The sequence below is a fragment of the Felis catus genome, chromosome A1 (assembly GCF_018350175.1).
Source record: "Felis catus isolate Fca126 chromosome A1, F.catus_Fca126_mat1.0, whole genome shotgun sequence".
NCBI classification, from domain to species: domain Eukaryota; kingdom Metazoa; phylum Chordata; class Mammalia; order Carnivora; family Felidae; genus Felis; species Felis catus.
In genome coordinates this window covers 79,536,283-79,553,377 of record NC_058368.1, presented here as the reverse complement: position 1 = coordinate 79,553,377, position 17,095 = coordinate 79,536,283, and the positions used below count along the sequence as shown (strand labels likewise).

Sequence of the window (17,095 nt, the reverse complement as noted above, 5' to 3'; positions counted from 1 at the left end):
GGCCTCTGCAGAACCCAGCGAGCCGGCAGGCATTCCGGAATCCGAGGAAAACACTTTAATTAATATGTAAAACAGCAGTGGGAAGAAAAGCTAGGTTAATTTCCAAACCACATCACTCCGGGCAGCAGCGTTCAGGTTATGAAACCCTGGGACACTTACAGGAGTTCCTGTTTAAAGGCACAGAGGTGCTTTTGTGTGTGACCGGCTCCTGAGGTGCTCAGAGGCCCCTTTATCTGCCCCCCACGGTGGGACTCCTCTTCCTGTGCTTCAAAACACTGCCTTTGCCTGGCAGGCTGTTGTTTTTTAATTTGCAATGCACCCTCCGCTCTGTGAAACCACCGCAGGGGCTCCTGGGGCTGGCCGGCTGTTGTTTGGGACTGGCTGAAAGCAGCTGAAAGCGGGTGTAGACTGGGGGGGTGGGGGGCGGCTGCTGGCTGGCTGGCTGGCTGCTGCTCCCCTGTGTTCCCTCTGCCCACCACCTTCGGAAGGTGGGGAGCAGGCCCTCTCACTGCTCGGGAAGCTTGCTCTGTGTTTGCCTGAGGTGAGACCTGGGCTCATGTCAAACCCTGGCCCGGGCAGGCCGGGTCGCGTTCCCACTGTGCCAACACCACCAGCTTCTGGCCGAGAGAACGATCCTCCAAGGGGATGGAAGGCTGACAAGCCTTCCCTAGACTGGACTCAAACAGAGTCATTCAGTGCTTGAACGGTTAACCCAACTAAAGCTGCTCAAGGACCGGCCAATCGGTGAGGGACTCCCGCTGTCTCCGTGGCCCAGAACTCCGCCCCCCCCACCCGTGTCCCCCAACTGGTCCATAGACACCCTGTGTGGGCGGTGGGGGGGGGGAGCCAGGAGCTTGGAGTGCTGCTGCGGCCTTCCTACTCCTCGGAGCATCCAATAAGGACGTGTTCTTGGGTCACGCGCTCAAACGTGTCCCAGAGGAAAGCACGTTTGCACACACACGCAAAGTTTGCACGCGTTTCCAGGATTTCTCGCACGCCCGGCCCAGCTCCGGTGTCTCCCCTCGACTCTGCCCCTCACTGCCTCGTACCCCGATCATCTCTGTAAACCCCCCAGCACCCAACACTGCTTCCTGCCCACCCACCATGCTGGTGGGCTTGTCCCTCTGCTTTCCCGAGGGCTTCCTCCCGGCCGCAGGAGGAAGGCCCAGACACAGGCTTGGCATCGCATCCCTGGGGAGCGTGTGCCTTGCTCCGGGCCTGCCCAGCACTGTGGGTTTTCCCGAGCCCATGCCCCTTGCTTCTGCCCACTCACCCTCCTCTCACACCCTCTGGGAACACTCCCTGATCCTTCCATGGAACGTTCTACCTCCAGGAATCCGCCAGGAGCCCCCCGCAGTTTCCCTTCCTGAGCACTGGATCCGGCTCAGGGCCTCACCTGACTCTGAGCTTTTGCAACGACAGTTTCCACCTCCTGTGTCCTTGTGTCTAAACCCCCAACACAGTGGCAGTCCCCGGTTTCCACAGGGAGGGCGCCTGTTTGAAGCCGGGTTTCAGAGAGTGCAGTGTTCGAACCTCATTAGACACGTGTGGGGGGTGGTTTGAAGGGTTGGCGGAGCAGGTGCAGGGCGGGAGCTACAGGGGGTTCCCTACCCTGACTGCACCCCCCCACCCCCGGGAGGTGCCCCCATCCCAAGGACCGCGGCTTTCCCATCAATGTCCTCACTTTCCAGCTTAGCTAGGCCCCCGTGGCCCCCGTGGCCCCCTGTGCAAGAGCGACTCAGCAGCCTCTGGATCAGCAGGTCCAAAGGACACTGGTAAGCCCACAGCCCGTGACCTCTGGGCAGTGCCTTAAACTGCTGGCCACGTCCTGCTTCTCTGGGAATGCCACGAGGTGGACCACCGGGGGAGTGAGCAGGACCCCGTCCTCTGTTCCCTTCACTCTGGTCTCCGGGGCGTCTCTCTGGGGCCTTGGCTCATTGAGGATGGGTCTCATTTCCAACCCTTCTTCAAACACCTCACTTTCTATCATTTTCTCTTTGCTAGAGTTTCATGTCATTTCTTTTTTTTAATGTTTATTTATTGTTTTGAGAGAGATAGCAGGGGAGGGAGAGAGTGAGTGAGAGAGAGAGAGAGAGAGAGAGAGAATCCTAAGCAGGCTCCGCACTGTCAGCCCAGAGCCCAATGCGGGGCTCGAACCCACAAACCGCGAGATCATGCCCTGGGCCGAAATCAACAGTCGGACGCTCAACCAGCTCAGCCCCCTGGGTGCCCCTGAAGTTTTATGTTGTTTTGGTGATGGAATCATCCGACGGCCAGACCAGTTCTGCCCGCTTCTCTGTGGCCCAGGCTCCTTGATGGCCGCCTTCTGGGAGTGCTCCCATGTATATGCCAGACAGTGGGCACTGCACATGCCGTGGGCCCCACCATGCCGCCCCCACGGGGTCCGACAGTGCCTCCACCTGCATGGCTTCCGGCCGCCTCTTTCTTGCAAGCATCGAGGGGATGCCTTGCCTCCCATATAAACAAAACAAACCTGGACACAGTCTCAAAGGAACCCCTGCACTGAAAACGTATCATTATGAAATAATTACCTTCCCTTGCAACTTATAAAAAGCCTTTAAGCTCATTTTGTTTTTCATGAAAGTGACTCAAAACTATCTTGGTTTTTTCTTTTTTCTTTCTTTTTTAATGTTTATTTTTGAGAAAGAGACAGAGGGCACGATCAGGGAAGGGGCAGAGAGAGAGGGAGACACAGAATCCGAAGCAGGCTCCAGGCTCCGAGCTGTCAGCACAGAGCCCAACATGGGTCTCAAACTCATGAACTGTGAGATCACGATCTGAGCCAAAGTCTGACGCTCAGCAGACTGAGCCACCCGGGTGCCCCTGTTTTTCTTTTCTTTTTCTTTTTCTTTTTTTAATTCCAGAGAAAGAGAGAGCGCTAGTAGGGGGAGGGGCAGAAGGAGAGAGTGAGAGAATCTCAAGCAGTCTCCACACTCAGCACGAGGCTCGACGCGGGGCTCTATCCCGGGACCCTGGGATCATGACCTGAGCTGAAATCAAGAGTCAGACACGCAGTCAACTGAGCCACCTTAGTGCCCCTTGTTTTTCTTATTATAATCAGAGTCTAAGCAAAAAAAAAAAAAAATGAGGAGTTCGTTGGCTCACGAAACAAAACCTCCATGGATAGGTCTAGAGTGGCCGTCTTTCAAACACTGTGAGTTGAACTCCCCTGGAAGGCTCAGGAAGAGACGTGGCTGAGTTCCGTCCACAGACTTTCTCATTCAGTGAACCTGGGGTGGCCAGGAATTTGCCCTCCCGACGAGGTCCCTGGTGTGCTGCGTTACCTGCTCCCGGGACCCCCACCTCGCCATCCAGGCCCTGCCGGACGCCCCGTCCCATGATAATCCCGGGAACCGCTCTGCCCTCTTCCCCTCTCCACGTGGGGCTCCTCAGTGCTGACGTCCTGACCAGTAAATTCCAGGCCGTCCCGGCCCTACGTCTCCTTCAGAGTTCACAGTTTCAGGAAGAGATTTCCCCGGCATCCACATGCAATTTCCCAGAATGACACTGGCCGTGCGTGGATCACACGCTCATTCTGGGAGCAGTCGCTTGGGCACCCTGGGGGGTAACCTGACTCTGCAGCTTGGCCCCAAGTCTATGCTGAGGCGACAGCTTCCTTCCTGACAGCTCTCAAGTGCACCCGCATTCGGAAGCCTGTTTACGGGAGAGAGTGTAGGGCAAACAAAACGTGGTAAGTACCAGTGCATACTGAGCTGGGCAAGGTACTCGTCTCTCGGAACTGACTTTCCCTTCTCCAGGCAACTGGTTCGATAATACCCACATTTCAGGGTCCTTTGTGGGGAATAGAAATATCACGTGCTTGGGGCACCTGGGGGACTCAGTCGGTTAAGCATCCAACTTCTGCTCAGGTCATGGTCTCATGGTTCGTGAGTTCGAGCCCCGCGTCGGGCTCCGGGCTGACGGCTCGGAGCCTGGAGCCTGCTTCGGAATCTGTGTCTCCCTCTCTCTGACCCTTCCTCGTGCACGCTCTGTCTCTCTCTGTCTCAAAAATAAATGAACATGAAAAAAATTTAAAAAAAAATCACATGCTTAAAGCAGCCAGCGTGCTGCCTGCCACATAAAATATATGGAATAAAGGAAGTTAGATGTTAACGGAAAATGGCTCTGTCCCGGACTCCCACCTCTCCCAGGAAAGGAGGTCCATTAGATGCCTGGTAACAGACGGGGGAGTGGGGTGGGAGGGGGGGAGGGTGATTGAGGAAACCCCCCTGTCATTGGTCTTCACCCATCTGTCGCTCCCCGAGCGCTGACCATGCCCTCTGCGACCGTGCATGTGAGGGCTGAGGTTCTCCACTGGAAAAGGATTCGGGGGTTTGAGAAACACTCCTTCGGTTAACACCTGTCAGGTATCTGCGTCCCTTTGGCCAGAGATGCTGGGGTCACAAAGGGGCTGCCGCCTGCTGCTAAGGTCCATTTTTGTGCCGCTCTCACCAGCTTTTCCTTGCTGAAGTCTCTGCGTGCCTTCGGGTGTTCACGCACGTCCTGGGGTGCTGCGAGGGGAAACCTTCCCTCCTGTGTCAGCTGATCATTACAGCTCTAGAAATCTTTCTTCCAGACCTCTCCACTGAGCTCCAACACGGAGAGCTCCCCTGTGGGGCTTAGACTCTGGTCATTAGGGCACCCAGCTGTGGGGCGCAGGGATGTGTCCCCTACCTCCACACCCTTTGCTTCTCAGTTATGAACTCCCATCTGTCGTAGGCAGCAGCCTGGAGGAGGGTGACGGCCGTACCTGCTGTTTACTGAGCACTTACTATGTGCCGGCACTGAACCCGGGCAAAGCCTATGAGGTAGGTGCTCAGATTCAGATGAAGAAGCTAAGGCTTGGTGGGGATGCCGCCTCCTCGGTGAAGCCCACCTCGCAAGGTGCAGTTTGGAGCTGGAGACCCAGGGGCTCCCTCTGGGAGGCGCCCGGCTGGGTCCGTGAATGCCCACCTTGTGCCCCCAGAGCTGGGGAATCAGCTAGCTCCAGCCCCGGGCTGGGTCTCTCTCTCTCTCTCTCTGTCTCTCTCTCTCTCTCTCTGTCTCTGTCTCTCTCTCGTGAAGACCTTGGAACATGACGTTGTTGATGTTGTTGTTCTGAATTGGGTAACATGTAAATTCCCTCTCCCTCCAATATTCACAGAGCTTTCTGGCAGGCGCCGGGGACTCACTGCCTGGTTGTTGCCATGGGTGATTTCCTCAGATCCCTGCTCTGGGCCCAGGGCCATCGCCCGATTCACCACGCTCAAGAGATGCCTTTGTTAGCGCAGAGGCAACCTCAGGTGATCCCCGTGTTGGCCCACCTCAGATGCTAAGCACCAAAGTAATTTTAGAAGTTGCACAGGGGAAGGCCCACCCGTCTGTTTTCTTTGGGAGTGACGGTGGGCAGCTGGGTGGGGGCCGTGCTTCACCCCCCTCTGCTCTCATCAGACTGGAGGTACGCTTGCCTGGATGGGGGGTCCCGCCAGATGTCATTGGTAAGCACGTGACTTAGAAGAGCCTGAAGATTTAATAGTGGCCTTCAAAGCCGGGAGATCCGCCATTGCTAATCGGAATCCGTCAGGAAACTCAGAACACCACTTCCTCTCCTGGAAGACGTATTTATGTGCTTGAGTTCCAGGTTGATGCCTTAGAAAAGTTAAAAAAAAAAAAAGCAAGTCACAATGCGGGGGGCCCTCCGTGGTTTCATGCCTTCCCCGAAATTCTGCTATGGCTCTGTGTATGACTCCGAACCAACGGAATGAATGAACGCGTGATCCGATCTTGATAAAATCAAACACTCGAGAAGAAAAATGACAGTCCGTATGCAATCGGATTTCTATCCGGGGCCAATCTGAGCTTCTTAAAATTGGGGGACTAATTGGAAAACCTTCGCAATGTAAGGAGAAAGTAAATCACAAAGTTTTGGGTTTCTGAGCCCACCGCGGAGGCAGCACATTACCCGCCTGGGAAGACTCCGAACGCTAGCTCTTCTGCAACCAGTGCCTGCATGTCCCACGGAGGTCGAGGCCCCGTCTGGACCTGATGGGTTCAGGTGAGTGATGGCCGATCGGCTGACGCTTCGCTGGACACCCGCGGGGGAGAACAAGGCCCGCCTTACACCGCCACCGCAGACCGTCTCCTTAGGCCACCTTCCTTCCTTCCTTCCTTCCTTCCTTCCTTCCTTCCTTCTTTTCCCTTTCCCTTTTCCTTTTTGGGAAGTATCCCCGAAGAGGGGAGAGAGCCCACTGCCATTTGACGGGGTGTTGAATTTAAGGAAGCCTGGACGGACTGGTGGAAGCCTTGTGATTGAATCTTGCCTATTAATGAAAGTCCATATAAATCAAGGCTCACCCGGCTCTTTTATGAATAAAATATTACACCTGGAGGCAGAAGGAAGGTGCTATATTTTACTATCTTCATTAATCTGCAAGTTTGCTGTTTAAGGCAGAGGCCAGCCATCGCCACCAAGAGCGGACGTCTGCTTCTGGAGTGCTGTGTTTCTCAGATCAAGAGGATGTTCTTTCTTTCCTACAAAGAGACTCTTTTCTCTGATAAACACCTGGCTTCACGTTTTTGCGCATTTACAAACCTACTTAAGCATACTGAGGCTCAGGGGTTGGCTGAGTGCCTGCACCCTACCGTCAGGCGCTCCGTATTTTACCACGATTATGTTTGCGTCAGTCGTCGTCAGGTCAGCCACGTCGTCATGAGAAAGACCATCGTGGGGTCCTTGTAGCAGCTGGCCAGGTCCACAGGCACACTGCCCAGGCTGCTTGTCACGGTCCCAGGCCAGGCTTTATAAACAAAGGGATGAAAGAGACATCGGGCGTGAGGTCCGGGCTGCTGTGGCCGTAGTTGTCGTAAACTCTGGGAAATTCAATTCGTTAAATATTTTGGCACGGTCCAATCAAACACGGCTCCTGACCTAGTTTGACAGTCGTTCAGGATGTGATGTGCAGTAAGGTGATTTCTCTTTTAAACTATCTTATCATCCAAGCAGATTCTTCCATGTGGCCATCTGCACGGTTTTGCAGTTGTCAGCTGTTCTCGGAGCTGAAAAAAAAGTCCTGCTGTAAAAAAAAAAAAAATCAATGTACTTCTCACAGAGACATAGATTTAACACGTCACCTGAATAGAGGCCACAGAAATACCTAAATTGATAACACTGATTGTATCTCCATTTGACTGAGAGATCTTCGGGTAAATAAAACATGGCCCGATGTAGGGTCAGGTGACTGTTTTAATAACAAACTCAGCAATTTTAGCAAGTAGAGTAAGAAACAGCATTTTCTCACTGAAAAAGATTTTAGACCTCCTTCCTACAGTAACGTCTCATTGGGACGATTCTCCTGGTGTTTCTGAAACCGTGGTTCTGTTCATAGTTTCAAAAATAAAAGCTTTGAATTTGGGTCTGCTTGGGGTTCCGCAGATCAGCGCAGTGTATTTTGGTTTGTATTTGAGGTTCCGTCTGGTACGTGCCCCGGGAGTTGGTGCCGCGTCTGCGGGCAGGACCCCCGTTCATCGGAGCAGGGGAACAACAGGAAAGGCTGGAGTGGGGCACGCCCACCGCGCTGGCATCCACACCCCTGACCCTGCCTCCGTGGCTGGAGAGGAGAGCAGGGTTCTCCACTCCTCATTTTCGGGGGGAACCTAATGAGAGGCAGTGTCAGGCGGTGGAATAAATATGGGGATCAAGACGCCGACCTTCACTCCCAGCCCCAGACGCACCTGCACTCGGGCCTAGACATACACCTGTCACTGCGTGCTCAGCCCTGGAGCAGTGTGGGGGGTTCCCACGGGCGAGGGGCTGACCGGGCACAGCTCAGTGTCTGCCTCCAGCCAGGCAGCCCTTCCGCGTCCGTCCTCCGTCCGTGAGCTCAGCAGTCACGAGAGCTCTGGTGTTGGGTGTATTGCCCCCTGTGTCCGCATATGGGGAAAATCAGACTCAGAAAGAACTCCGATTTGAAAGTCTTATTACGACGATAACAGGTGGAGTTCATTCAAACGCTCCTGGGTTCCCAAGGGGCTCTTCTGCTTTCCATCTTGAGGCCTCCGAAAACACAGGTAGAAGGTAGCATATAAAGTGTAAGCGTCAGCATTGTTACAGGCCAAACATCTGTAAAAAACACAGCAGTGTAATCACAAAAATCTCCTGTAAATCAAATATTTTGATGCGGTGAAACCAATTAACAGCAACCCTTTTTCCTCTGAAGACAGCCACGTTGTTGGCCTATCAACACAATCATACCCAAGAAACCTGCTCTTTCTTGAAAACGTGTTTCCTCATTGGTGCTCCAAGAATGGCTCTTTTTTTTTTTTTTTTTTTTTCCTGGATGAAAAACAGACTCCGGGACCACTCTAGTTTTTTTCACGGGAAGTGGGCTGACCCAGAGGAAAGGGGAAATGGGTTCATCCAATCAAGTAAATCCCAAGTGCGAATGGAGACTCCATCATGATCTATGGATAAAACGAAATTTCTCTAAGTCTGCACTTCTCATCGGCTCTGGATTAGTTAAATCAAGCAGGGGACGGCTTTAAGCTGTCAATGCCAACTGATGAAGAAAATAAACAAAGGAAGTAATGAAAGCTGCAGAGATTTAGAGGATGATAACACTCTTAAGAATGTAGTTCGCTGTGTGGGGCGCCTGGGTGGCACAGTCGGTTAAGCGTCCGACTTCAGCCAGGTCACGATCTCGCGGTCCGTGAGTTTGAGCCCCGCGTCAAGCTCTGGGCTGATGGCTTGGAGCCTGGAGCCTGTTTCTGATTCTGTGTCTCCCTCTCTCTCTGCCCCTCCCCCATTCATGCTCTGTCTCTCTCTGTCCCAAAAATAAATTAAAAAACGTTGAAAAAAAAATGTAGTTCGCTGTAGAGTTTTTTGGTGTTTCGCTTTTGCTTTTAGACGTTCTGTTTTGGCTTCTTCATTGTGTCTTAATCAATAAAATTAAATAAATTTATTTTTTTTTAATTTTTTTTTTCAACGTTTATTTATTTTTGGGACAGAGAGAGACAGAGCATGAATGGGGGAGAGGCAGAGAGAGAGGGAGACACAGAATCGGAAACGGGCTCCAGGCTCTGAGCCATCAGCCCAGAGCCTGACGCGGGGCTCGAACTCACGGACCGCGAGATCGTGACCTGGCTGAAGTCGGACGGTTAACCAACTGCGCCACCCAGGCACCCATAAATTTAAACATTCAATCACTTTTAATCATGCTTTGATCTCTCTCTCTCTCTCTCTCTCTCTCTCTTTTTGTACTTTGCAGTGTATTTTGCTACCAGGTGGACCCACAGTTCTGACTCACCTTCCTTAGCCACATCTTCATGGATCATCACAGTGATGCCTTAAGTGAACAAAATGGTCCCTTTGAACCGTGGCATAGGTGAACGGCCTTTTGAAATAAACGCACACTCTGGCACAAGTGCAGCCAGAAATAAACCAAACGAATTGACAGCCAAATAAAAAGTGATTGGTTCAATTGAGGTACATTTGCCAAATCAAGACTGCCAGCTGGGAAATTCTTACACGTTTTCCGAAGTGACTGTTCTATAACATGTTGAGGCTGTGTGGATCTGTAAGTAACCATTGCTCTGATATTTAAAGAGGCTTGTTCTTTTATTTTTCCTTCCTGGAACAGAGGATCAAGAGCCCAGGGTTTACAGACTGAAAACAAGAAACCAAATCAAACAGTGGCTTATTCTTTAAAGTAAACAGAGCAAAGGCTATCGGTGGCGGATGGAACCAAGAACTAGTTCCACACAAAGAGGAGATTATGAAAACAAAAATCTCTCCCACTGAAAGAGTTACCTTTAATTACTGAACTGCTTTTAATGTTTTTTATCGCACAGAATTTTAAGAGTCCATGGTGCTGACAAGTGCTAATGAGAAAACGGGAAAGACGGATGTATAGATTTGGGGACGCCCTGAAAGTCAGCCCTATTTCCCCCTCAGAGGAAACCCTGCTGAGAGCCCTCCTCTTCAGGGTAGCCCCCATCCCTCCCCGGCCATCCCTACCCCCCTTTCCTCTGTATTCCTGACACCCACCAGGACGTGCGGTCAGTGCAACATGATGCCGCTCAGTGTAGCTCTTTCTCTTTAGCTGATAACTTGACGGACAAAGACAGGGTTCATATTTCAAAAAATGAAATAACAAAAACCAGAACAATATAAGTAAATTTTTATAATGTTTACCCATTTTTGAAGGAGAGAGAGAGAAACAGAGTGTGAGCAGGAGAGGGGCAGAGAGCAAAGGAGACACAGAATCCGAAGCAGGCTCCAGGCTCTGAGCTGTCAGCACAGAGCCTGACATGGGGCTCGAACTCACCAACTGCGAGTTCATGACCTGAGCCGAAGTCGGACGCCCACCTGACTGAGCCCCCGAGGCGCCCGAACCGGAACAATTTTGATGAGCTGTGTTCTGTTTTGTGTGTTGTCCCCGTCGCCCCATCTGGGCTGAAGGGAGCGGGGCGGGTCGGGGGGGCTTTCTGGCTGTGTCCTTCCCCCATAGCCCCCAGCGCCATGCTGAGTCAATAGTGAACGACGGATGGATGGTTGTGGAAATGTGTCCAGGTGATTGCACTCTGGCTTTAAAAGTTTATTCAGGTATTTGGAACAAGATCACAGGCTATCTCCAACAGGTAGTAAAATTTGATCCTTGAGCCAACTAGCCAAGGGTGAGCAGGCTGTCGGAGTCATGCCTGCGGGCCAGTTGTCAGAGAACGTGAACCCTGTTCTGGGTTACTGTGTGTTTCAGATGCTAAGGCTGATCTCTGAGGTCTGTGTGTGTTGTGAGTCTGACTCTGGCTGGAGCCCTTCTGGGTCTTATCAGGTTCTGAGCTCTCCAGCACAGGATCCGTGAAACATGGCAGAAGTGTGTTGCAACGGGGACTGGGGGTTTTCTGGTGAGATCCTGTTGACTGTCCCTTAAACGAGTATGGCCGAGGAGCTGATGACCCTTTGTTAACAAAGGTACTGCTGACTCACTGTTCACCCTAAAAGCAAATTCTCGCTTTGAAGTCCAACAACATTTCTCGTAAATATCATGCAACCTACTAACTTTCTTCCTGTTTGAAAGCAGTAGTCTCTCTCTTTTACTGTTTTTTTTTTTATGAAATTCTAGTGACATACTCAATTTCAGTTGTACACGGGAGACCAGCTATGAATTCTAAGTGTAAAGCTGAACTTTTATGTAATATAAGCATAGTCTTTGGGCCCTGGTGATAAGCACCAGGATAATACATCCCCATTAGATGATGGCCAAGTGAGGGTGGTATGACAGCATTAGAAAATAGATTTGCGGGGCGCCTGGGTGGCGGTCGGTTAGGCGCCCGACTTCAGCCAGGTCACGATCTCGCGGTCCGGGAGTTCGAGCCCCGCGTCAGGCTCTGGGCTGACGGCTCAGAGCCTGGAGCCTGTTTCCGATTCTGTGTCTCCCTCTCTCTCTGCCCCTCCCCCGTTCATGCTCTGTCTCTCTCTGTCCCAGAAATAAATAAAAAACGTTGAAAAAAAAATTTAAAAAAAGAAAATAGATTTGCTATAAATACTTATTATTTGTGTATATATTACATGTATTTAGTGTATATGTGTGATACAAGGTATATGTCATACATGATATTATATACGTAATTATTATATTGTTATATATATTACTATATAAGTATATATATATGTGAATGTACATATGCACACACATGTCTATTTCAGTCTGTTCAAATCAAACGCAAATGGAGAACAGATCTGAAAGTTCTCCGAGCAGACAGAAGCAGTTCAGTTCTATAAGCAAAGCTTCATTTATTGTATTTTACAAGAAAAGTGAGGCTAACTTGACTTGGGTCTTGGTTATGGTCTGCAATTATAAGCACAACTTAAATTGTTCCCCCAAACTGATACGAACTAACCACTAACTGATTTCCGCTGACTTAAGAAAATGCTAAGTTTGCAACCAGTCCCTGTGAAGAATAAACACCGCCTGCACTCTGGATGAGCTGCTTCAAAACGAAATCCCTCGAGCCTCACCCCGTGTTTTGGTTTGAGTGTTGTGTGCACAATAAACTTTTAGTGATTACTATGTCAGTGATTCCCTGGTTTTACTTTTTTTCTTTGCTGAACTTTGTACAAGTCCTGTTAGATATATTTCTTTTTTTTTTTTGATGTTTATTCATTTATTTTTTTGAGAGAGAGAGAGAGAGAGAGAGAGAAATTGCAAGTGGGGAAGGGGCAGAGAGAGGGAGGCAGAGAATCCTAAGCAGGCTCCTCGCGGTTAACACAGAGCCCAACTTGGGTCCCGAACTCACAGATTGTGAAATCAAATTTGGACACTTAACCGGCTGAGCCACCCAGGAGCCCCGGATATATTCATTTCTTTGGAAAATACGTGAGTTTTTCATCCCCCCGAAACATTGGCCTCACACAAGTGCCCTTGAAATATTTAGGTTGTTGATTAAAAAATAATGAGCCGTGGAAAAAGCACGATTTGTGTTCAGTTTCTCAGTTGTCTTTAATTCTTTTCTGTGTCTTAAAGAATTCGATTTTAAAATATTTCCTCCTTCTACCCCTCCCATAAGTCACCATCAGCTGTGAATCAGGTTCCAGGAACAAGAGAGGCTGTGTTATCAAGTCAATAGGAGACTTTCACTGTCTTTTTTTTCTGGGTTTCTTTACTTTCTCCTTTTCCAAAGTCTTGCTGGGGAATCTCTTGTAACAATCAGTCAGAGTCCCGGTATAAGTGATCTGTTCCCCTGAGTGTGCTGTTTGCCCAGAAGAATTTCCAGGAATTCCTTCAAAAAATAAAAAGAAACGCTGATTTTGTAGGGAGCAGAAGTAGCTCTTGGGCCACATACAATCATATTTCCAATCAGCAGGTGGTATTGGCTACGTTGAATTGGATTGTGTGTGCATGTGCGTGTGTGCGTGTGTGTGTGTGTGCGCGTGTCCCATTGATGTTATAAAAGGACATTCTGATTTCTCATTTTTGAGTGGTAATTCGATCCTAGCTGGCTAATAGGTGTGTGTGAAATAATAGGTTCTTAGGAAAATGGGTTTGGCCTTCAAAATACAGCAGCTTCTCTTGCATTAAAATCAAACAACATAGGACACAAACAATGTTCTAAGCATGACCAGGTGTCCACAGAGTGTCTCCCACCCCCATGAAGCTTCTGTTCCCCCATGTCGCTGTGCACGTGGCGACAATGTAACCTGACTCAAAACCGATGGTTTCCTCCGGGTCCTCAGGAGGTCCTGAGGAGGGGAGTGTCTACAGCAACGTTTTGTCCTACATGGTCAGGTGGCTTTTCAGCCTTCTCAGGGAGAAGCACCCATCTCCTGCAGGTCCCTAGAACGCCAGGGGACGTCCTCAAGGGTCCAGAATCGTGCCTGGGACTCCACACAACTGCAAGAAGCAGAACACCTTAACGCTTTCCTTATGCATTCGATGTGCGGGCTCTGAGCAGGGTTCTTTAGGTACATTACCCCACTGAGTCTTTATTCCAGCTCCAGAACATTCAGCCTTGGCCGACCTTGAGCTTCAGAGAGGTTTTAAGCTGGCACATGGGGGAGGTGGGAAGGGAACCCAAGTCAGTATCTGTAACTTGCCTTCTGAGCTTAATTCCTCTGTGACTGAAGTCATTGCTTTGTCGTCGCATTCCCATGGGGCTGGCCTGGGGACTATTGACGGGTTCTCTTGTTCACACCTGCAATTTACTCCCTTCCTCGCACCCCCCCCCCCACAAGGGGCTGGGAGCTCTGTCAGCCCAGCCTTGCTGGGTACCAGCCCTTAGCAATACTTATACCCTGCCCAGCATTCATGCATTTGCTCCTGCACATTCCCTCTCCCCCCGTAAGTCACCTGTTACCCTCAAAGATGTCATGCACTTCCTTGTAGTGAATGACCTCTGCTCCAAAAATAGTCACAATAATAATGGTAATAATAACAATTGCTATTATTATTTATGGCATCAGTGTTATGGGTTGAACTGTGTTCTTTCCAAATTTGTATGTTAAAGTCCTAACATAAGAGATAGGGTCTTTGTGGAGGGAATCAAGGTGAAATGAAATGGTGGGTGGGCTCTGATCCAGTATGGCCGATGTCCTTGTAAAAAGGGGAAATTTGGGCGCAGAGGCTGCACAGAGGAAACACGATGTGGAGAGATGGGGAGAAGACGGCCGGATGCACACTATGGACAGAGGCTGGTGACACATTCTCCCTCTCAGCCCTCATCACAAACCAACCCAACTTGGCACCTTGATTTCGGATGCTGAGCATCTGAGCATGTGAGTGAACATATTTTTGCTGTGTAAGCCCCTTGTCTGTGAGGCTTTGTTACCATAGCCCTGGCAAGGTGATAACAACAGCAATAACTAAAAACGTTATATGTATGTATGTATACGGATGTGTACACACACATATATATGCATATGCCATGTACTCTACATCTGTAGTGCAAGGTGCTAGGCCAGATTCTTTTTATTTTTTAATGTTCATTTATTTTTGAGAGAGAGAGAGACAGAGCAGGAGGGGGGGCAGAGAGAGAGGGAGGCACAGAATCCGAAGCAGGCTCCAGGCTCTGAGCTGGCAGCACAGAGCCCGACGTGGGGCTCGAACTCACAAGCCGAAGTTGGACCCTCAACCGACTGAGCCCCCCAGGCACGCGCCTGTGCAAGATTATTTTAATGCAGCATCTCCTGAAATCCCCCCAATGATCTAATGCCCTAGGTGATGTGCAGATTTAGAGTTTAGGAAACTCGCCCAAGACCACACAACCAGTAGGCGGGCAATCAGGCCAAGCCCACAGTTTGCATTCGAGAATGCTGCCTGTCACCAGCATGGCGGGCCATTCTCTGTTTGCCGGATCTGAGCCCCGGGTGTCCCCACCGTGAACTGCTCCTCTGTCTCAAATGTCAACAACGTCGTCAAAACAACAATGATTTTTTTCAAATCACTAATGTTCAGAGGACATTAAATTAAGTAGGGGTTCTCATATTCCCGGTCTCCACATAGCAGAAAAATCTGTTAGGATGAAGAAGGTAATCTCATTAGTAAGCCGTTACCTTGGAACTGAAGGGCAAGTGTGGTTGCTGTTGTTTCTGGAAACAGAGGGGTTTGGTCCTGAACAAAAGCTAGCCTGGTACAATGTCGTATAGATGCTTTATGAATAGGTCACTGTTTACAACGCACAACTCAGCGCTGCTTCAGAATCAGCCTGGTTTCCCGTCCTGCAGGCCGGGGTTGGCAGTGGGAAATTTGCGTGTGACAGATCTCGGGGAGTTCATGTTCAAGTGGAGGGTTTCAGCCCCCAGTCCTCATGGGGGCAACTGAAGAACAGCTTTTTCTCTTGGCAGGTCGGCCTAGAAATCGCTGTGGGGGCAGAAGGAGGCAGAGGCTTTGACCATCAGACGCTACAGATTATACATCGTGTATTTTGATCGGCACGTGTCGGCAACACACCTTCCAAACACACCCGTGTGGGGTTGAACCGTGTCCTTGGTAAGTGGGTCTTCCTACTGTTCCACATTTATGGCTTTCTGTAAGACTTACTGATCTCATACGCACAGATTTTGATGCAGAGATTCGGGGAAATCAGAGTAGATTCATAGTATTTATACAGCTAGCTAAGAGAACCTCCTCTAAAGTCTTACAGCGAAATCTTACAGCAAGAGATTACTTCTCATTTTCGGTGGCTTTCATCAAACCGGATCAATTGAATTACGATTCTTGTTGATTTTGTGAAATTCTGGTACCAGCAGGGTAAAGCGGTGAGACCACGGGTTGCGCTGGGCCTCAGAACATACGGATTTCCCTTGCCTGACGTAATATTTTGAAATTTTTTACATAATGAGAAGTCGAGCCCCCCTAAAGTATGGCTGGTTTCACCAACTGGTTTATGTATCTGAAAAATTATTCTTTCCCAGCAGTTAAGATTCCACAGTGAGGCCTTTGGGCAGAGAGAGGACCTGGTGGAAAGCCGCGGAGCATTGTGGGAGAAACATGCCCAGGGCGGGGAGGGGCGGGGATTTCTGTGATGGACGTTACCCCTCTGGCAAGCGAGAGGAGCACCAGCCATAAATGCTGCTTCCTCCTCAACGGATGTGAGCCTCCTGGGCAATGAGACAACCCTGGGTAGAAAGGAACCATTTCACTGGGGCCAAAGGTCACATTCTGTGGGAGAGAAACCAACGAGAGAGACCGCGATTGGTCCAAGGCCACGCGACCAGTAAACGGCAACACAGAGATTCTACACCAGGTTTCCTGATCGTCAGTTCCGTGTTTTCAACAGAATGCCACCGTCACTAGTCACTTCCTAGTCAGAGCCGGTGAGCGAGCGCCACAGGACGCCATCTTGAAGGGCGGTGGGCGGTGCGTGCCCGCCGTCATCTTGTCCCCAGTGCCTGCCGTAGGGTGGGAGCTCCACCACGTCTGTCAAATTAAAGCTCGAAAGAGTAAACACGTTTTCTCTTCATGATTATTTTTAAGTAATTCTGATATTCCTTTAACAGTACTAGTAGTTTTGGCCTTCCTGTTGCTCGTGAATAAGGTCGCCCCAAGTAGAAAATAAGGAAAACGAAGCAAAACCCACCTATATTTGGCTCCTTGTTATTAGTGAGATGAAAGTTTTGTGGCAGCGGAAGACACAAATCTGTGGGGAAATGGAGTTGGGAGGTCACTCCTCTCTGTGCCGTCAGGGCTGTCCATCAGCACAGATGAAGTGGTAATATTAACAAAAAAACAGGTATTTACAAAGCCCATACTCAGCAACTTTTGAAATTCTTTTTAGAAAAATGTTTATTTATTTTGAGAGAGAGAGAGAGAGCAGGGGAGGGGCAGAGAGAGAGAGAGGGAGAGAGAATCCCAAGCAGGCTCCATGCGATCAGTGCAGAGCCTGATGTGGAGCTCGAACTCACAAACCATGAGATCATGACCTGAGCTGAAATCAAGAGTCAAATGCTTAACGTATTGAACTACCCAGGTGCCCCTTCTACTTTTGAAAATCTTTTTTCTCTTTGAATGTTTATTTACTTTTGAGAGAGGGAGAGAGAGTATGAGTGAGGGAGGGGCAGAAAGAGAGGGAGACGCAGCATCCAAAGCGGGCTCCAGGCTCTGAG

General features: G+C 49.9%; 1 long non-coding RNA gene across 1 annotated transcript; it reads right to left on the bottom strand.

Annotated features, from left to right (window-relative positions):
* Positions 1-12,469: 12,469 nt before the first annotated feature.
* LOC109499170 lies at positions 12,470-16,326 on the bottom strand. Its single transcript, XR_002156352.3, has 2 exons — positions 15,044-16,326; positions 12,470-12,774 (listed from the first exon to the last, which is right to left on the bottom strand). It is a non-coding gene; the product is annotated as an uncharacterized LOC109499170 (long non-coding RNA).
* Between the last annotated feature and the right edge of the window lie 769 nt (positions 16,327-17,095).